Source organism: Gallus gallus, chromosome Z, assembly GCF_016699485.2.
Source record: "Gallus gallus isolate bGalGal1 chromosome Z, bGalGal1.mat.broiler.GRCg7b, whole genome shotgun sequence".
NCBI lineage: Eukaryota > Metazoa > Chordata > Aves > Galliformes > Phasianidae > Gallus > Gallus gallus.
In genome coordinates, this window is record NC_052572.1 from 20,434,832 (window position 1) to 20,457,968 (window position 23,137).

Genomic DNA, 23,137 nt, shown 5'->3' on the forward strand with positions numbered 1-23,137 from the left:
CTGGCCTCAAGGAAGTCAGCATGTTTTTCTCCCACCAGCAGGGATGATCACAGGAGGCTATTACATATGTGCTTCAACAGTTTCACAAAGCAAGAATTTGGATGCTGGTAGAAGCACGTGTTGCTGTTAATGCAGAGCAGCTCACATTAGTCAAAGACTTTTCTTATTATCATCAGTGTTCATTGCCTAAGTATATTGTTATTATATTCATCACCTAATTCCATAATGTTGTGCTATGTAGCACAAGTATCTGAAGCCTGTAGTGACTAAGCACTGAGATACCTTATGACTAGTGTATTTGTAAAGAGCCTCTCATTCTATGTTCTACTATTATAAAGTCAGTTCTCTACTAAAGGACAACAGGAGCTTAGGAAAGAAACTCAAACCTCTGTCGCAGTCAGCAATGGATATGCAACACTCAGATCAGTGATTTTTCAGTTTAAAACTCCAGAGCTGTTAAGCTTTTTGTTGCAGATAAAATAACTAAGCATGGATGTAAAATAATACAATGGCTGACCTGAAAATAATGCCTTCAATTTTACCATGTTGGGCCACAACTTCAAAGGTGGATGTTGGTGGTACAGCAGTAGAGGCTTCCCACCAATATCCTGTTACATGTTGTTGCCATGTGACAGATGGCAGTAGAGGGGCAGTCTGACAAAATGGCATCTGACATGGAAATGTGTATGAAGTAAAGATCAGTCATAGAATTCCTCCATATGAATAAAAATCACACCCAGTGACATTAATCAAAGTGTGCTGAACATCTGTGGAGACCAAACAGAGGATGTGAGCACAGTGCGCTGGTGGGTGGTGCATTTCAGCAGTGACAACAGTGACAGTGGGTGCAGATCTTTATGTGTGCAGCATGCAGGCTCTTGTTCAGTGCTGGCAAAAATGCACAACTAACAGTGACTGTGATGAAAACAGTGTTATTGTGCTCTTTATCTGTTGTTGTTTCCATGGAAAGAAATAAGAGGCATTACTTACAGTGACCTAGGTAGTTAAGGATTCATATATGAGCAGACTATAAAAATCTCTGCGGATACTTTTGCCATCGTTTTCCTGAAAGGATAATAAAAATGCACAAACACTAGAAAGAGACAGGAAGGACTGTTCAGCAATTAGGTTGTCCACTAATTCAGCCTCTTTCAGATTTAGTGAGTGACTCAACAAGAAAGCAATCTAGTGAGTATGCCAACCTGCCTTCAGATGGTTAGTGATTTCTCAATCTGTCACGTTTAAGGCAGACTACTTGAAAAGTAGGCAGTCATTTCTCTCATCATCAGGGGTTTGCCTTCTGTTACAAGTCTTACCTCCACTTCAAGGTCTGGGTCCAGCTATTGTTGTAGTTGAATGTTGCTCAGGCAAGTAGTCCTGAGCTTGAAGGCACACTTACAAATAAGCTGACTGAACTGGGAACTTGTATAATTATTTTATAATGAAAACAATACTGGAAGCTTGAGCATAGAACTGTGATTAGTATCCTGACAAAGTGAACTACTTCTAGCTCAAAAATCCTCCTCCAAAACTGGGCGTGCAACTTAATTAAAAAGAATTTTTAATAACTGTAGTGTGGTAACATTAGCAAGGAACCTACAAAACTGAAAGAATATTAATTTCATTTGTGGGAAGTCCTGAATATCATTACATTTAACTTTCAAGCCTGAAGCACAATCTCATTACCTAGATATTTTCAGATAGCACTTCTTCATTTTATATGCTTTTGTCAATCCAAATCAATTTAGCACACTGCCTCCAGAGCCCTTGAAAACATTTAGGATCTTATGGCCAGTTTTTCTGGCAAGGTTTGAAAAAATCTGGTCAGGTTTCCTAAGCAGTAAATCGCCAAGAGCATCTTCACAGTAGCTTTAATATCCATGACTGCTTGTTTAGTTCTCCCGGCTTAAAGATTATGCAATCTCTTCCTTACCAGTTTATGTGTAAAATTCGAGATGGGTCACTTGGTCTTCAGAAGGGGGTTCAACTTTCTTACGTCCAAGGAAAGAGAAGCTTGTTTAATTGGTTCACTGGCTGTTGATGACATGACATGCAACAAGCCAGCTCTGCCCAAGGCAGGTATAAAGGCCAACACAGCAGTCACTGAATATGCGTGGAAGAGATTTTGTCATTAATGTTCTTCCTCAGCCTCAGTAGCTAGCTGCTGGAAGGAACATAAAATAACAGAAAGCTTTTTCAGCCTGACATGCTTTTAGTAGCTGGATTCTTCTGTTGTCAGCAGATTTGAGCTGCAGCAATGTCTGCCAGTAGCACTGCAAACTGGAGCACAGCCAGGATTTCTGCCATAAGCCTCAGAGGTCTATTTGTCCTTATGTAATAACACTTACCACAAAGGATCCCAAAGTGCTGTGAAACTGCACAAGATATATTCAGTGAGTGATTCATCACCAGGCCTTCTCCGGGGCACAGCTGTCCTTACGCAGGCTGTAAACGTCTGGGGTCTTAAATAGCAGCAACTTCCACCAGCTTTTTGAAGCATGGGGTGGGAGGTGCCTGTGCTTGACTAACTCTTGTCTGTGAGGCCTGTTTTATTTAAACAGAATTAGATGTGGTGATTTCATGCTGAAGGAAAGATGCACCACACCACTCTCTTAATCCCTCTTCTCTAAAGGACAAAAAATGCAATGAAGAAAAGCTCGTGGGTTGAGTTAAGGACAGGGAAATCACATACCAATAATCATCATGGGCTAAACTGACTCAGAATAGATGAGATTAATATATTTTATTGCCTATAGCAATAGACAACAAAAAACAGATAGTGAAAACTATAGGCAAACTAAATTTGCCTTCGCCACATCCATGCTCCTCTAACTCTTCCCCCTGAGCAGCTTGAGGCTGTGGTCTGTACATAAATCTGCCACTTCCTCATGGCGACTGTCTGCCCTTGCTCAGTGTGGGCTCCCCACGAGCTGCAGCTGTGACCTGAGGCTGCTCCTCAGTGGTATCTGTGGGCCATGCCTCCTCCAGGCCTCAGCCACTGCTGCACAGTGGGCTCCTCTGTGGCTGCACGGGAGATCTGCTCTGCGTGGTGCCCATGGGCTGCAGGGGACGGCCTGCTCCTCCATGGGCCTCTCTGGGCTGCAGGGAGCTGCTGCTCTGTGCCCAGAGCACCTCCTGCACTGACCGCAGTGCCTGCAGGGCTGCTTCTCTCACATTTCTCACTCCTCTCTTCCACAGTGTCACTACCAAAATTTTGCAATGTAAGCCCAATATGATAGATAGCAAGAATAATATTGGACATTATCTTGTCTCAGTTCCTTGCAAGTACTTATTTACAGCTTAGTCGTATATCTTCCTGCCTTCTTAAGACCAACCTGGCATAACCCTCATAGCTGTTGAAATCTGATGAAACTGTAAGCACAAACTCCATGGGATAGAATTGAGTCTCATTACTTGGGTAGAGGCCCAGTATCCTGCAGAGATCTTAGCGATCAAAATGCTCACAGATCCAAGGCAGCTCAGATTACTGCCACTCCCCACATATTTCAATGGAAATTTACAATTCTAAAGCATAAACCTTCTGAATATTACCTTATTGCCTTGAAGTATTTTTTATGAATTACTGTCTTGTGTACTGCAAGCAGTTAAAACATATCAAGTAATTCGCATATTATTTCTCATTCCTGCTTGGAATGGGTAATAACAGCTATCTTCATTGTGGGATCCTTTGGAGCAATGAATGGGAAAGAGAACATACAGTTGTAAGGTTGCAATAAGCTTGGTTCAGTGGGGAAATATTGGTGGTTGGTGGGCGGTTGGATTAGATGATCCTGGAGGTCTTTTCCAACATTGGTATTTCTCTGATTCTATGATTAAAACTGATAATCATAAGTGTTGAATGAAATAAGATCATAATAGTGTTGAAAAAAATTAAGATTCAGTTTCTTTTTTTTGACCCAGAGCAGGAAATGGCTGTCACAGACGTTACAAAACTAATGAGCAACCCAAGGCACTTTAAAATAAAATCCAGCAATTGTGAATCATGGGGAAAAAAAAAATCTAAATATAGAGCCAACAAGCCATCAATGCCTGCTACCTGTGGACCAAGAGAAAGCTCTCCAGGTTTCCAGAACTCCAAACGGAAAGACAAGAAAAGAACCAGTCTCAACACATAACCAAATCTCACCCTAGGAAGAGGGCAGCAATAAACAAAGCATTTAAAAAAAAAAATTCATTTAGAATTAGTTTATCAGAAATATTGTATCAGCTGAAGAAATTACAGTCAGATCAAAAGCTCAGTGATTTTCCAGATTTTCCACTGGGATTTTAGCAGGCTGGATAATCTCTGGACCTTAAAATTACAAAATCATCATACCAGAGAAATACTCTAAACAGGAAGGGAAAAACTGTGCTCTTCCACTATGTAATGCTAAAACAAATAAAGAGATGAAAATACCACATCAAAAAAATTGAAATGCCATCTGAAGGGAAGTTCTGTCCTGTTAGCTATTTATGTTGCTGATAGATGAGTAGTCATGCATTGTTGGACAGAATGGGGGAAGTGCCATTGCCAGTCATTCAAGTCTAATTTTATGACAAAGTAAGATGAAAGAAGAAAAGTAGGATTAGACAAACAAATACATTTATAATACATAATTCAAAATATAATGCACAGTTCCTCAGAAAGCTGGTATTAAAGGTAGTATGAAAATTAATTAATTAAAATAGAATTAAAAATGAGAATGAAATTCTGGGTGACTTCTCCAGACAGTAGCTTAGGGAAGAACAGTACAATCCCAAGATGATTTGAGAGTTGTGTTTTCTTTATCATTCAAAGTTTTGGAGAACATTCAATCCCAAAAATGATTTAACAAATCATCTTGGAAACAAGTCTTTGAAATGTCTGAAGCTTTCTATTTTCAGAAAATATATGACATGAGATGCTTAGATTTCAGAAGAAAACCCATTTTAAACTAGAATACTGACTCATTTTAAAATTGGATTTCCAAAGAAGTGATACTTAGAAACTTGTGCAGTCTTACTGCTTATTTACTGTGTAGAAGAGAGAACAACAGATTCCTGGTGTTCTATACTCATTTAAAAGGCATTGTAAGAGAATATAAAAAATATTCTTTCCTTAGTGACTTTTACAAAATGAAAAACCAAGTGTTTTCTCCTCAAACTCAGTCTGGTGAGCCAGTGCCTTCCGATAAAATGGTTCTAATTTACAAACAAATTCACTCAGTGTGCCGCATGCAATCTCAGCAAAGTCACATTTGTTGCTAGAAGATATGTTGGGGAATAAAATCAATTCATTTCACATAATCATAGCTGGTAGTGACTAAGATTTGATTCCATTACTCCAACCCAGGAAATAAAAAATATGTGGAAAAGATGTCACGAACCAAATCAAATATAGAATATATTAACCAGTAAAATACCTTGCAAAATATATGTATATATATAAATACCTTGGAAAATATATATGATATCTGAGATCCAGAAAGCTAAAGCATGGTACACAGAGATTAGAAAGTTATGATGTATAGTGGAAATTGTAGATTTTAAATAAAATAATCTCATAATTCACATTTCTGTAAAGGCTGTACATACTATCCTTATCATAAACATGCATAGTAAGTGACAGCCTGCTGTCCTGAAAAGCTGTTTCTAAGCAAACAGAAAAGGGGAAGGGATGATGGAGGAAAAAAGAGTAATGATAAGATAAACTCTGGAAGACAATACAGAACAGATGTTCTCTGTGTAAAACTGAGACAGGACCATTTTCTTATGTGTCATTCTGAGTTTGCTGAGACCTTGAGATTAATAAGAAATGTGCAATCTACAACATAAGGATTGGCTATCCAAAACACAACCACTGGTGCATGTTAAGACTGCCATCAATCAGAAAAGCGTATTTCCATGGGAATGTAGGACTCATTTTTGGCTGTTCTTCCCAGAATGGAGCAGAAGATGCACTGCTTTGGTCTTCAAGAAAGTTTCTTTCTGATTAGTAATCACTTGTATTGTCAGCATTCACTATTAGTTTCACATTTCAGTGGTATAAAGAGAGAGAAAACAGTTTTAAATCTTCAAAATAAATAAATAAATAAATAAATAAATAAATAAATAAATAAATAAAATCAAACGAAGCCTAGATCAGGCACAGTATTTGATATTACTCTTACCTCCCATCATTCATTATTTGGTTTATGACATCCTTAAGCAGTCTGTATTAATAACATAAACGAGACGTGAAGCAATTTATGTTTGGATGACATTTCTACAAAGCCTTAAGGAATTGCTTAGATCAGGAGAAAATGCAAGCGTAATAACCCAAGAATGCCCCCATTCTCACAGTTATTCCTCACCAGTCCCACTATATAAGCATCTTTGAAAGCACTGATTTAACTCAACTGCATGTTCCTACGTTATCCTCGAAGCCTGCCCGCGTCCATGATTTGGGGATCTGTTGCTACAGTAGTACAAATGAATTTGTAAAGCAACAGAGAACTATGAGAATCATGATTTTCTCAATATGTAAGCAAGGCGGTCAACACAAATGGGGAGATTTGCAAGGGAGTGTATTGCTTTTTCATTCTTATCTTTGACTCAGCATCAGCTGCAGCTTCAAGTGCAGCAGCTGTCCTGGCTACAAGCAATTCAGAGAAGAAATGAGCTTCCTTCCAGATGCAAAGAGCATATATTTTCCAGCTAAGATATATGTAAATATGTGTATTTTTCTACTGTTACCCACAGAGAGTTCTGCACTAGATAAATGAATTTTCAAGCTAGCATCTTAACAGCAGTCAGTTTGCTTTGTACCAAAAACACAAAGGTCAATTTAACATCACACAGAGCCAATGTGACCTTTTGCTACAGGAAACAGAGCATTCACGATTCCAGATCTTTGTAGTTTGAAATAACAAAAAGGCACTTTGTTTTTGACCTTCTGATTGATATCCAAGAAGGTATTTCACATCTGTAAGCACTGCAGTAGTAATCATACCATCAAGTGCTGAACTTGTTAGCAAAAAAAAAACCTTTGGGTACAAAATCCCCCATACGGATAAGTATGTATTTTCAAAGAGAAAATAATGAATCAATCTCTTTCATTACACATTAATGGCTTCTTTATTCTCTGAAGAAAAATAATCAACTGCTCAAAAGAGAATATCGAATGAGACTTCTGTATCAGTTAGTTGCAGATTTATTTTCAGGGCTTAAAATTTGTCTGGTGATTGTCATGTTAACAAATCTTCCTTTTAAAAATAATATTTCACTAAGGATTTGCCACTTTCAATTATAAAAGGAAATATAATAGTAGAATAAATGTATGGCCAGCTTTAAAGCAATACTGATTATTCAGGCATTGAAGACTGACTGCAGATTTGGAGCTCACCCCCACTGAGACCAACACAGCAGCTTGTACAATCAGAGATATGCTAAGGAATCAGCTTGGATTTAATGGTCTTTCAAAAGCAATGTGTTAACTACACACTTGTGCTGCTTTAAGTGAGCCTATTGAAAGCAATTTCATTGATTTTCTAACACGGGGTAAAGTTGTTTGCACACCTGAAAATACATGCTGTAAATTACATTTTCCTTCCAATTTTTGTGTAGGGCTGCCTAGCAAAAAATAATGTTTTATTTGCACCTGAAAGGATAATTCCAGAACTGGCAAGAACAGGGACCTCAGAAGACCCTCAGATCGTTAGCACTGAAGCCTTATTTTTAATGTAGGTATTGTTTTCTTCAAATAAAGATGAAGGGGGGGGGGGGGGGGGAAGGCAGCCAGTAGATTTTAACAGGTACCTTGATTTGTGAACCAAAATCAGTACCTACAGTTTGTCCAAATTAACAAAAGAATTTCAAAAAGAACCTGATATTTACTCACAGTAAAACTATCTCTAGCTGCTTGATGTAGTAGAATTTACTGCACATTAATTTAATATTCTATTAGCCTTTTTTTTTTTTTTTCGCTTAACATGTGCCAAAGGTTTGCTACCATACTGATACCACCTAAATATCAGCTGAAATGCTCTTTATAGCCAGATAGATCAGCAAACCAGAGACAATAATTCTAGTGTATTTATGAATTTTAAAATACTCTGTTTTTATTAAAAACAATGCCATTAGTCTCGTATTCCCTTATGGAAAGTAGCAAGTGCATGTAGCCCTGGTGATTTTAGCTGCTAAAATTGAAAAATTCTGCCACATTCACCAGCACTTTCCTCCTCATTTCTCTCTCCCTGAATACCTGGAGATCACCTCTCATGCACTGTTTTGATTTATAGGAATTGAACATTTGCTTTTCAAGAATGCTTTGTTGAAATCTGTTGTCAAACATTTCAGTTGTAAACTTAAAATTCTCATGCATAACAAACATGAAAGGGAAGGACATTTTTCCTTAAAAACTGAATGTATATTCATTGAAAATATTAAAAAGTATTTGTCTTGATCAGTAAGTGGCATTTGGGAAGAAAATAAACAATACTTCTAATAATTTAAGTAAATAAATAAGCTATTTACACTTTAATTTCAGGTTCCTAAAGCTCCACCATTAGCAATTATTCAAGAAAAGATTATTCTAAAAATGTTGTACAGCAGAAGTGGGAATAAAAGAAAAACTGACAGCTTAGATAGACTTCTTTTCTTTTTCTTTTTTCTTTTTTTTTTTTTTTTCCAGTATTTCATGCTTCTGTTACCACTGATTTCTCTTTCCTATGGGACTTCTGAACTTCCTAGGCAAGCCCTACACAGTGGTCATGTTCAAGTTTTAAAAGATTTAGGAAGCCAAAGGAGTACTTCATAGGAGCAGCTGAACAGAGTATCATGCCTTTATGTGGACAGTAGGTGTCAAAGACCATCAACACAGTAAAGCTTGAAATCTACTTAAAAGGACTGACTATGAGGCAACTTGAAGCACTGATGAACGTTTAATCTTCACCAGTTGTCATCTGTGAAGTGGAAACAGACACCTCCATTCTAGCCATCAAAATATTAGTTAAATGCCTCAGGGATTTCAGAGTTCCCTGGAAAGATGAGCTTTGTGTTAGAGAGCAAAATTTCAAGAGGTGTAACAGCTCCAGCGCATTTCATGAAACTGAAGATATCTATCTCTGACTTTTGCCTGTCAGAGCACCTGAGAAGGAGTATACTTGAAGGCTGTAAAAGAAACATCACCTGTGGCTTGCTGCTGTAGAGTCAGCTCTGTAATTTTCACCCCAGAGTGAGTAGAGCTTAAAGGCACAGTAGGAGATCCAGCTTCAGAGACTGCCAGCCATGCTGAGTTTTGAAAATCCTGCTGCTAAAATAATTTAGGAGCTTCACTGGTAGTATTTCTGGAGCTGGATGGACACTGGCTTTCTCACGTTTAACCAAAACAAAGTTCTAATTTCATGATGTAAATTAGAAAATGCACTGTTAGAAGCATTAAAAAATAACAGTAACCAGGCAGATCCCCAGCTAGTTATTACTCTTCCTGTTTTCTGTTGCCCTGAATGTAAATTTCAGGATCAGTAAAGACAGAGTACAGACAGTGTATGTGTTGCACTATCCTGAGTTTGTACTGTCACCAATCTCAACAGCTTATGGCTACATACGCTGCCTAGGGCTCCATCAGCCCTTGAAAATCATGCACTGTGTTCCTGCAGCCTTTCATCACAGCAGCAATCAAAGGCTTGTGTTGGAAGTTGTTGGGATCTGCACCTCCTCAGTACAAGCACAGCTTCCAACACTACCAAACCTACAGAGGGAACATGTCTGTTTTGTCCTACCTTCAAACGCTCCTCAGGCCATGACAGCCTCTTTGCACTGTTTCCAACAGTTTGAGGATCAGTCCTGAGTCTACAATAGCCATCGCAGTGATGGATAACTTTATTCTGTCTTTTTTCTGACTCTTATCTCTGCTCTTTGAAGAGCCTTGTGCCCTAGGAAAGTCAATCAAGAGCTGTGATTCTGGGGATATATTTTCCACTGTTTCCTTTGAGAATGAAATGAAGCTCTGCAAGGGGAGGGCTACTTTGTTTTTCCCATACTATTTGTTTGCTGAAGGGTTTATACATTCAGTTTATGTCTAATTACTTCTCTGTCATGCCAATTAGTCGCTGCGCATGATGTCAGTAGCTGAAGGATCTTTCTGAGGCATGGCAAAGCTTATCTGATTTAGTTCTCTTTCATATCAGATGTCTGGTATTGGGCTGCTATATCAATTACAATCTATGTCAACATCTTGTAGATTTCTGAGCCACTGAGATGCATATTTTGTAGTGCCAATATGCAGTCCCACATCTGCCCTCAAGTTCATATCAGCAATGATGAGATCTTTGCTTTGAACACTTGCCCTTAGCTTTTATAAACTGCCTTTCTTGTATGTCCAGTATGACCTTAGCTAACGTAAGTATAGCTGTGACTGTTTCCTTTAGTTCCAATTAGTTACTGCTTATTGAATTTATTTATTTGTGAAGGAATATCCACTTTATAAGGTCTGTGTTAATGACATCCAATACAAGTAAGTATTGCTATATTTCTTTCTTTGATCACTAGGAGTAAGGTGCTGATATCTTCACTTGATTTTATGGATAGCTTCGCTCATATCTGTATTATTTCACATCAAGATTGAATCTCTAGCAATTATACCCTGATTTTGTGATTGTTAGATCACAAACTAGTGTGTCCTTAGCTTGGCTTAGTTTTCCAAAACCATGTAAGCAGTTCTGTTGTTATTTTCCTTTCTTTTAGTGATGTTACATTGCCTTCATAAAAATTATCCTCATGTCAGTGAGTCAAATGTCCCACCACAGAATACACAGTTCAACCAGGAGTTTCTTGATGATGTTGTATAACTTAATCTTACAGTATCTGTTTCTGGAGCTCCTGGAGAGACACTTAGTTTCTTAGCTATGTGCCTCATAGGAGAAATAAACAGGAATGCAACAGTTATGAGACTAGAAAAAAAAAAACAGAAAAATTTTTCTGAAATACTGTGTTGATAAAACTGAAAATTAAGACCAACCAGAAAAAGAAAAAAATTAATAAGGATTAAAGATTTTGAAAGGCTGATGACCACATATAAAAATAAATAGTATTTCATTTGTCAATATTTTAAGAAAATTGTGTCGGATTTTGGTCACTAGGTCTTTGGGAAGCTGACAACACATGATTTAAAAAAAGAGATGGATTAGGAAATTCTCAGCTACTGTCATACTTTCTGACGTATGCTTCTTTTCTAACTAATCCATTAATCCATTCTTTGTGGGCAATCTGCTTTTCTTAATATTATTTCTGAGGTGGTCTGTCATATACCTGGAGCTCTTTTCCACGTAAATTCAATATAAACTCTTGCATAAAACATTTGCTTCTTCAGGTAAAAAGTTCCAAGTTTCCTCAGCTTTCTTTTGAAATCCAAAAAATCTACCTACTGACCACTGTCTTATTTGTCTTTCCATTTAATTAAAGATGAAATAAACTCTGACATTGTTCATAGCACTTTTTTCTAAATCTTTACCAGGAAAGTTAAAACCTGTTAACATTACCTCTCTAATAATATTTAGAAGCAATATATCTATGTCAAAAATCTAATTTTGCAGGGTGAAAGAAGAAAAAGTCCTTTCAGCTCTCAGGTCTTCCAGTATCAGCTCTTTAGCTATCCATCAGCCTTTCCAAAGCATTTAAATTTGTCTTTGTTGTCCCTATTTTCTAGAGATAGTGTATGATTGATGTATAATGTTATCCTTTACTTGCATTTGTTTTTCTCTTGAACATCGCAGGTCTCTCTAACTCTGTATTGTGGTCACAACCACAATTCTCATTTACCAGAAGCTCCATTTCGTCCTGTTTCAGTCAGAGACCCATATGACTGTCCTGAAATAGGTAGAAGAACACAATGATTTATCAGTCCTGGTAGATACACAAATCCTTTCAGCCCCATACTGAACTGTTAGTAGATGGACTCAGGAAAAAAGTTTATACACAAATCAGGTCTTGCAAAACCTTCCAGCAAAAGACATAGGAACCTCCTGGCCTAAAGGTTACATCAGGATCACTCTGGTCAGCAGCTTCCAGTGATGTAGAACGGTTTTACTCTCCATCACTTGATCAGAGACCTGTCTCGCTCCAGTTTGTAGGAGGGAGAGGAGGTTCTTTGAAATACGTATACCTGACATGAGATTAAGAAACAACGGTTCAAATGTTGGTCTGACTAGTTTATTACAAATGTTAATAAGGGAAATGAAGAAAGGGGAGGACGGACGCTATTACTAATTAGGGTAAAGGGGGGGGGAAGGAAGGCGATAGCAAAGAACAGGAAAGAAGCAAGAATCGTTCAAAGTGGGGATAAGTCACCAAGATCCAGCAGCGGTCCATTGCACACCATTCCAATGGTCCAAGGCCGAAGGGCAGGAGCAGTGTGGCCGGTCCCGGGCAACGAGAGGGTGCAGGAAGAAGCTACAGAGTGAGTCTGGAAGGAAGCAACAGGTCTCAGGTAGCAGGCCCAAGGAGGTCCGTCAGCATGCAGTCTTGTATGGGAACTGTTGAATCACGGCCTGAACCTCTGATTGACCACCTGAGGCAAGCACTGGGTCAGCCACAGGAGCACAGGCAAATGCAGTTTCACCTGAGAGACTGGAAGTCACTCGCTCCACCCTGGAGTGCTGTTGTCAGAGGGTAAGTGGACATGCTGCCTTGTCAGAAAACTGTACACCTGCCGGGGTATCCTTGCAGCAACTTTGCTCAGAAAGGTGCTTATCAATGCACATCAAAGCTACTGAAGCTGCACCCTCTTCATAGCTGCCACAAGCACAGGAGCTACCACTGGAGTTCTGGCTGCACAAGCTATGCATGTGCTCACTCATCTCTTCCTCTTCTCAGCCTGAGTGAGCTGTGATTATCATGTCCAGGCATCCCTGGATTCAGCCAGTTTCCTAATTTCTTAGGAAGCCCATTTAAAGTCTGGGTACCCTACTGCAATTTCATTTGTACCTTTGGTCACTGGCATCCTCCAGGCAGTTGGCAGAGATCAAGCACTATTTTGTTAGCTCTATCAAACATGCTTTGACACTGGCTATGAAACATACGTAAGTTACTTTGGGACTTCAGACTAACTACTTTCTGTTAGCTTCAGAACTGCAAGCTTTTGCCCTCAGTAACTAAAATGTGCACTTAATTCAAGAGGGATCAAGCTACCTCAGTCTGTATTTACAAACACATAATATCTGCTCCACAGAGGAGTCTGACTCTCACCCTGTTGTTACACATGCTTCTTCAACAGAAAAGAATAACAGAAGGCAATCTGAGGCAGTTTTCAATGTTGCAAAAGTTCTGAACTGCCTACATTTACTGTCAGAAGCAAGGTAACAAACTGTTCTGACCAAAGTACTTCAAATCTCTAAAAATTGCACAAATGTTAGTTTTATAATTAAAAAAAATGCAATCAGCTACACATGTGGAAACTGGTGCTCTGAAGTTCCTTCCTTCTGTGAACATCTGATATTTTAATACTCCATACTTAACAGCACCAGAACTAGAGGATATACTACTAATCCTTAGAAAATGGTTAATTCAGCCGCCAAAAAGGAACATCATGACTACTTTTATGTCACTGAAAGTCATTTTAACCAGATTTTTCATCTTCCCCTTTTCCACACTGCTGCTTCTTTTACAATAAAGTTCTTCATTATTGGCAAGTGGGAATATAATATATTATTTTTAGTGCAGTGCAATAGAACAAGCACATCACCTGTTAGCTGGAAGTACTATCAAACTTAACAAAACTTAGAAGCAGTGCACAGGAAAAGAATTCACAGTTTTATAGGCTAGAATATCTCAGTGTGAGAGCAGGAATCAGACACGTAGTTTTACCTGGACTGCATTGTCTTCTGGGGTTATAAGCTCCACAGGAGCTGCCACATGGATGTTGATGTTGTTAATTTAGTCAAGCTTGAATCTGTCAAAGGATATTGTAATAGTCTTCTTCCCTTTTCTGCTATACAGCTGATGAGCAGAACACTCAGTGGTGGGATGTCCCTTTGAAAACTCAAATGAATTTCAGGGTTCCAAGAATGACATCTGATGGACACAATGGGAGAAATAAACTCAAAATGCTTCAAACCAGCACTCAGATTCTTTTCTTGCTGAAAATGAAAGGAAATGGGACAGAGAAAAAAAGAGAAACCTGCAGAATCATGCAGTGATCACCCATGTGCATCATCATTAGTGATTTTACCCAGTATGCATTCATACCATAACAAAAATTCTCTTTTGCTTTCATTTGACCGTTTTTAGTGCATTGCTTGGGAAATATTTTTAAGAGGCATGAACAAAGATAAAAATATCCAAACTTGTTTAAGTGGGCTTTACTTCAACTTCTCCAATATGCTAAATTGACTGCGAAGCAGCTTATCTCTAACTAGTTCAGGTGCTTTGTGGCATGCATTTTAAATGCAGTATTTTGAAACAATGTTTTATGTATTCATTTTTAATATAAGTTTTTAGTATGATAACTTCAACCATGAAGTTATGAGTCTCAGCAGTTTCCTGAGCCCTTACAGGGCTAAGAAAGTTGACTTATCCATAACTAGTATGTTGACATATCACATGTCACCGGACTAAATTCAAATGCACATTTCCCTTTTGATGTCTCCTGGACACATTCTCAAACTGCACTGAAGATGTTTACTTTCTTGTGTCTTGTTATTGCTGATCTCACTTCTGCTTTTTTTTTTTTTTTTTGGTATTAAATATGTAAAACATAAATATTTTTTTATAACTCCTCAGATTGGAGTCTCACATGTACTTGTTAGAATCATAATCCACAAAATGTCTCAGCTTGGCATCCAAATACACTGAAAAAAATTCATGTTTTAGCCTGCAACAGAACTGTACAATTTGTTTCCCAGATAGCAGTGCTGTTAGAAGAATTACCCTATGTAAATACTGCAAGCCATGACAGTGAAGCTGGAAAAGCAGTGTTCAGTATTTGTTTAAAAGTATTCTCTGTTTAAAATATAATCTCAGGGTTTGACTTGAGATGCAAATGAAACAAAAGACCTTAAATTAACTTTGTCTGGCCAAACGTAAATATCTACAGTTGATCTTGTATAGATGATAATCACCTCATTTAACTTCCTACAGAGGTTACTCTAAAATGGTATAAATGATATTCAGAAATGCTATTTTCCTCCTATTGCTCATGGGAATGAAATCTGTAGTATAGAGGTTTGGATGAGCTATACATTCGTGTACAAAGGAGGGAGTAGTGCTGGTGTGCACAGAGCCTGGAATTAAAGAGATTGCAGTAACTCTAGAGCAGTAATGGAAGTAACAAAGTCTGCCACAGTCACATAGGTTTTTAAAATGGCTCAAGTGGATAGATGCTTTCTGTGAGTGAGCAAATTCTGAAAGAATGATCCATCCTTGGTATAGGTAGAATAATTAAGATGAGAACAGGAAGAAAAATGTCAATAATGTGGTCAGGGCAATGGTAAGGCATGCTACTGGCAGGAGCTTTTGTAACCTACCAATGTCTAGTCTGAGAAGACACAGTTTCTGCCTGCTGACGTATACTCTGACTAAACACAATGCAAGCTGAAAGAAAGTTTGTATAAGGTTATTTATTGGTATGAATTTATCTAATATGAGAATTAGGAGTTCTTCTGATCTTCAGAGAAATAAGTTGCACTAGAAGATTTATCATGGGAATATTCTAGGTGAGAAACCTTTATGGTTTCGTGGTATGGCTACAGTAAGTTGTGCAAAGGATCATACAGTGTCATACCTCTTGTAGCAAGGGCTGGACTACACAGTCCATCAAATCTCACCTATGCAATACAACCTTGCGGTGCTCCTAACATCTTACCATTTGTACGGTAAATAAGTATACAGATGTTATACAGTTGTACAGTAAAGAAGTATACAGATTTTATACAGTATACAGAGAAGTTAGGCTGGTAAGATTACCACATTGGAAAAGATGATCATATGTAAATGAAAGGTACTCACTGGTGTTGTACGCTCGCAAAAACTCCATGAGGAGCAATCTCCAGGAAGAGATCCTTCCTCAGTGGCAGTCAGCCCTTAAATGTGGTCTAGGAGAGGTGGAGCCTGGCTCCACCCCTTCCAGTTACACAGGTGATTTGCCTTCACTTGTGCTCCTGTGGCTGACTCGGTGCTTACCTCAGGTGGTCAATCAGAGGTTCAGGCCCCGATTCAACAGTTCCCATACACCATACAAGTCCACAGCATTTTAAATTCAAGAGAATTACTTTAAGGTTTTTTTGCAAGTTCTGACTAGATATAAATGTAAAGAAATGTATTAACTATTGTTTCAGCACTTATCATTGCTGAAAGTTACAGTGCTGAGAGTGGGATCCAGATTGAGAATAAAGTCAGAACTCCCTTAGACTTGGGATCCAAAACTGAATTCATGGCTCAGATCTTCTCATTAAGTCATACAATGAATTTGAAATCCACAAAACTTTGGATTACTGTTTTTATAGCTCCCCACACATTCAAAATTAAAACATCCTGGAAAGTTTAATTTCCTGTGCCACAAGGTTGTAACTAAACATTTTGAAAGCACTAGAAGGTGCTAGAAGTGAAATATCGTAATCCTGGACAGAACAAAGTCTTGTGTCTATCTGGAAGTCAGTATGTCTTAATCTACTGGTAAGCAGGAGCCATCTGAGTAAGATCCAGTCTACAGACAGTTACAAGTGTTAGTATGTCTTAATTTACAGGTACAGACGGATCACGACCAGGCCTGGAGTCACCCAAATCAATGCTCGGGAATTTATTACTCCTCATATCACCACTGTTGTTGCTGCAGACAGTTCCTGTGGCCCTCTAAATAACTATATGTTAAGTACACAGACAGGCTGTTCTACCCTAGTTTGAGTTGCTCAGACCCCTAATTCATCTAATTGACATGATTTGCATGACACAAAGAAGTCATAATCTCTGTAATCCCTTTTGATCACTCAAATGTGCCTAAGAATTGCCAAGGATTAGATTCCTTCTCAGCCTCTCTGATTATGAGTGTTAATGCTCACACAGAAACTCTATTCCCAAAACACTGCAGAAGGAATAAGGTTTTTCAAAATGAATTTATCATAAGCTCCCACCAGATTTTTATTCATAAAATAGTCCCTGATTCAAGAATTTATTTGAATCTGACTCTTCAAAAGATGCAGCACTTGAATCATAAATCCTGTCCTTACGAAGTCTGTGATATTTGTTCTTTTGAAGTACATTTTAATGTGGAACTTACCTACTAGTTTCATAGAAGACAAAGATATCCTATCCCATGCTTGGAAGTAAGGGTAAATGGAAGATTGGAAGATTAGAAGATCAGAGAATAAGTTTATGAAAGTGTTAATACGGGCTAATGCATGGGGGTGGGGGGAGAGGGAGCAGGAAGAAAGAGAGAGGCAGAGAGAGATGTCCAAAAGGGCCAGATCAGATCAAGGAAAAGGTCTTTTTTTTTTTTTTCAGCGTTCTCACTGAACATCTGGCTCCAAGCTAGAGCACCTTTGGTGCAGAAAATAGTCAAAAGCAATACTCAAGACAGATGTTATTCACAAGGTGTCTAGGAATTTTTTCTGCCCTAAGCCAATTCACACATGATGCTAAATATCAGTGCAGTGTCAGAAGGAAATCAAGAGACCTTGAAGCAATGAACGTTTTCCACACTTACTGCTGTCTGTGCTTTATACTTCCCCATAGTACTGGGTTTCTCGTTACTTCCTTTGGAGGCAGTAATGACCAGTCACCTCCTCACAGTACTTCCATAAAGACTCCTCTAAAGTTACATTCAGCTGCTTTTTGGACTGTTCTTGCAGGTAAGGTTCTCACTGTGGCTTGGAGCATTAGTGCTTGGATTCAGATAAACCAGATAACTTTTTTTAAAGGTCACATGTCTGTCCTGTGATAAAACAGCATAATTCAAACAAATTAATAAACAATTCACTAAAATATGTAGAGATGTACCACTCCAGGGGTTAACCAGTAACTCACAGCAGCATGGAGTAAGCAGCGTCCATGGGCTTTACAAGTCTGTGTGCAAAAGTGGAAAAGTGGCAGGAAAAGAAATCTGACCGCAGAGTGCGTTTCACACAGAGATTCAAAAGCCAGTTGTTCCCATCTGTGTCAGTACTTGGTTGATGAATAAATTATAGCTTTTTTGAAGAAAATTGAAAAAGTGGTGAACTTGTTTAATTTAATGAGCATAGTGAAGCCATATCAACAAAGTGTGATGCAGTTGATAGGATTTAGTAAACACATACTATGAGATGATGGAGGGACCAGGCTAAATGCTTTTTTCATCTATGCATTTTGTGGTCCTTATAGTCATAGTGAGTTTTTTTGTTTTTTTTTATCTATTGCTAATGAGAAAGATGAAGTTCTGGTTTTCATAAAGTTGCTTTATGCAAAAAAAAAGTTTTCTGCTGCAAAGCCATTTTTTCATCTCATGCTGGAACTGGAAAGCAATACCTTGAAATTTCCAGTGGAAACCCCAGGAGCACAACGACCCATGCAGCAAATGAACACCCACCAGCAATGTATTTGGCTTTCCAGCAACTCTGCTTAAAAGGCAGAGCATCTCTTACAGAAGAAAGAGCATTCCTAGGTGGCTGAAGGATTTCTATGCTGAGGAAAGCATGGGGGTGTTTCTGAGGGAAGATGCAAAGAAAGAGAGAATCAAAATATGGAGCTAGAAAATAGAGGAGGAAGGTTAAGAGGAAGAAAAATATCTTTTCCCTTTGTCAGCTGACCCATAGCACTGTGACAGTGGTGACATTTGGAACTTGTCTACCTGCACGGTATGAGATAACAGCTTTCTTTCATGCACCAGGTCAGGTGACTAACATTCAGGAACTTAGGTCCTTCAGGGCCCCAAGAACACCCGGAGCCTGAACCTGAGTTTGGATGATCTTCGGAGCAAACACATAGAAGCAAAGGACACTTGGTTATTAAAGGGGCTAGACCATTAAAGTAACAGTGGAAGGATACTTGAATTAGTTACAAAGCTGCTTGGGCACACATGCCCACAGTGATTTCACTTCTTTATCCACAGCTTTTAACTTAATGAAGCTTCCCTGTACTTAGCTACAGCGGGGATGCCAAACAATTACCAGCTGATAGAAGATCAAAGCTGCAGTAAGCAGCTAATCCCTGTGCAGCATCTCTACAGCTTCAGCTTTGACATTTTGCAGTTTTTAGATAGCAACCAGCCAACTGTGAATGGTTCCTGCCTCAGAGATTATGGCCAGCCATGCAGAACATCAGCAAGTGTGTTTTAAGGGATGATTATATGATCCACTTATTCTCAGTGAAATAGAAATAAGGAAAGATGGTGATTGCATGAAGCAGACTCAGTGTATCTGCCACAGCAACTTGGCAGAGTGGTGGCTCGCTCATGTCAAGTTCTTCCTCTGGCTGGGAGGCTCATTTGGCAGCAGTGCTCAGACAAACTTGCATGCAGCTGATTAACAACCTACCCTGCTGCAGATGGAAGCTCCACTGCAAAACCTCACATCCACATATAATTGTAGAATCAGCAAGGTTGGAAAAGACCTCTAAGACTATCCAGTCCAATCATCCACCTATCACCAATATTTCCAACTAAACCATGTCCCTCAGTACAACATCTAAATGTCTAAATGAACACCTCCAGAGATGATCACTCCACCACCTCCCTGGGCAGCCCGTTCCAGAGCCTGACTACTTAATCAGAGAAGTAGTATTGCCTAACATTCAACTTGAATCTTCCCATCTTCCCTGGCACAACTTGAGGGCATTCCCTCTATTCCTGTCGCTAGTTATACAGGAGAAGAGGCCACACCTCACCACAACCTCCCTTTATCACTGTCATAGACAATGGAATCTAATGCACCCTCAGCAAGTTTGCAGATGACACCAAGCTGAGCAGTGCAGTCAATACACTGGAGGGAAGGGAAGCCATCCAGAGGGACCTGGACAGGCTTGAAAAGTGGATCCATGAGAACCTAATGAGGTTCAACCAGGCCACATGCAAGGTCTAGAGGAGAGCCACTGAGATGATCAGGGGGCTGGAGCATCTCTACTATGAAGAAAGGTTGAGGGAACTGGGCTTGTTTATCTTGGAGAAGACTCCAGTGAGACATTGTTATATTCCAGTACTTGAAGAGAGCATATAAACTGGAGGGGGAAGCAACTGTTTTCATGGGTGGATAGCAATAGGATGCTGGGGAATGGTTTTAAACTAAGACAAGAGAGGTTTAGGTTAGATATTAGAGGGAAGTTTCTCACCCAGAGGGTGGTGACGCACTGGAACAAGTTGCCCAAGGAGGTTGTGGATGCCCCATCCCTGGAGGCATTCAAGGCCAGAGTGGATGCAGCTCTGGGCAGCCTGGTCTAGTGGTCGGTGACCCTGAATATAGCAGGGAGGTTGAAACTAGATGATCTTTGAGGTCCTTTTCAATCCAGGCCATTCTATTCTCCCTTCAGATGGTTGTAGAGAAGGATAAGATCTCCCCCAAACCTCCTCTTTTCCAGACTAGACAATCCCAGCTCCCTCAGCCGCTCCCCATAAGACTTGTGCTCCAGACCCCTCACTGCTTCACTGCCCTTCTCCAGACACACTCCAGGGCCTTGATGTCTTTCTTGTAGCGAGGGGCCTGAAACTGAATACTGTGCTCAATGTGTGGCCCCACCAGGGCTGAGTACAAAGGGACAATCACTCCTCTGCTCCTGCTGGCAACAGTAGAACTGATACAAACCATAACGTCATTAGCATTCTTTGCCACCTGGGCATATTGCTGGCTCATGTTCAGCAGAGCTTCAACCAACAGTCCCCAGTTCATTTTTTCTACTCTGCCCCAAAACCTGTAGTGTTGTTTGGGGTTGTTGTTGTGGCCAAAGTACAGTACCTGGCACTTGGTCTTGCTGAAATTCATCCCACTGGCCTCAGCGCAGCTATCCAGCCTGCCCAGATCCCTCTGTAGGGCCTTCTTATCACCAGGCAGATAGACTCTTCTTCCCAGCTTGATGTCATCTGCAAACTTACTGACAATGCACCCAATCCCCTCGTCCAGGTCATCAATAAAGATATTGAACAGTACAGGCCCCAGTACCAGCCCCTGGGGAACACCAGTTGCAACAGGTCACTAGATGGGTTTAACTCTATTCACCACCACACTCTATGCCTGACCCTCTATGCAGCCCTTAAACGAGGTTAGGGAGCCAGGCTCCACCCCTTCCAGTCACACAGGTGAATTGTTTCCACCTGTGCTCCCAGAGCTGGTTATGCCCCTTCAACCAGGTGTTCAGTCAGTGTTTCAGGCCATGGCTTAATTGTTCCCATGGAGATGTAAAGAAGGTATTGAGAGCTTCAGCCTTTTCCTTATCCTCAGTGGTCACATTCCCTGCCACATCCAGTAAAGGATGGATATTCTCCTTAAGCCTCCTCTTTACTGTTACTGTATCTGTAAAAATGTTGAAGTCCCCCATGAGAACCAGGGCTAGCGATCACACAGTATCTACCAGCTGCTCATAGAATGCCTCATCCATCTCTAAAAAACTGATTAGGCAGTCTGTAACAGATGCCCACCAGGATGTCAGCCCTGTTGGCCCTCCCCCTGATCCTTACCCACAGATATTCAACCTTATCATTCCCAGCCCCAAGCTTCACAACACCAAAACACTCTCTAACATAGAGAGCCACACCACCACCCCTCCTTCCTTGCCTATCCCTACTGAGAAGCTCATAGCCACCCAGAACAGCTCTCCAGTAGTAGGAGCAATCCCACCTTTTTGCATAATGGCAACTAAGTCATACTTAGCCTGTCACCCATGGCTTCCAGCTCCTCCTGTTTGTTGCCCACACTGCACACATTGACATAAATGCACCTAAGATGAGGCTCCTTGCCTCACCCCAAATCTCATCATTATTCCCTTAGACTCACCTCTAGCAGGCCTGATTTTATCCCCTTCCCCCTTCATACCCAATTTAAAGCCCTCTCCACAAGACCTGCTAGCCTGTAGGCTAGGATCATTTTCTCCTTTGAGACAGGTGAGACCCATCACCAGCCATCAAGTCAGGTGCCAAGTAAACTGCCCCATGATTAAAAAAAATAAAATAAATTCTTGCATTTGCACCAGTCTTTCAGCCATGTATTTATGAGGTGACTTTTCCTGCTCCTCTCGGTATCCTTTTCTGCCACTGAAGGGATAGAGGAAAATACAACCTGTACACCCACTCCATCCACTAACCAACCCAGTCCCCTGAAGTCCCTTTTGGTAATTCTCAGCTTGTCTCAGTGACTTCATCACTTCTGGCCTGAACTATCAATAAAGGATTATAATCAGAGTGGCAAACCAGACCAGGAAGCTTCCTAGAAATATCCCTCACCCGGTCCCCACAGAGGCAGCACACTTCCCCACGGGCAAAGTCACGCAAACATACAGGGTCTTCCATTTTCCTCAGGAGAGAGTTGCCTGTGACAGTCACCCTCCTTTCATTCTTTGGGGTGGTAGCCCTAAGGTGTGGAGTCAGCCACTTCACCCTGGATAACCTCACAAGTGGACCTCCGACTGCATCCTCACTCATCTCTCTTGAGATCCAGAGCCTCAAACCTATTATGTAGAGGCACCTCGGCAAACTGAGGGAGGTCAAGATAGGCATTGCCTGTGACACTGAACTGGGACCTGTTTCCATTCCGCTTCTCCTCTTAAATCACATCCTTCTGCTTGACGATGGCAGGACAGGGGGTCTACCACACTTTGGAGGGTATCACTCTGGTGCTTTTCTCACAAGTTCAACAGAGAGTTACTTCACCAAGTCTTTCTATATCCTGCTCACACTCTCTGATAGTTCTTAATCTCTCCACCTCCTCCTTGAGCTCCAACATAGTACTGAGCAGTTCATCTACCTGCTCAGTAGGTAGTACCTACTCTCACGCTGCCTTTCACTGGCAGCAGCAGGCTCAGGCACTACCTGCAGTCAGACTTGAACCACCAACATACAGAAAGAAACTTAATTTAGGACAACTGGTCTCCTCCAGTCATCTATGGTTTTGGATCCCCAGGGCTCATCTGCTCACTGAGCATGGCTGGCAAAGTACAGAGACACAGAACAGTGCACTCCTGAGAAGTGCTGGGAAAATTTCTGATTAAATAGGCTTGTTCAATTATCTTTATC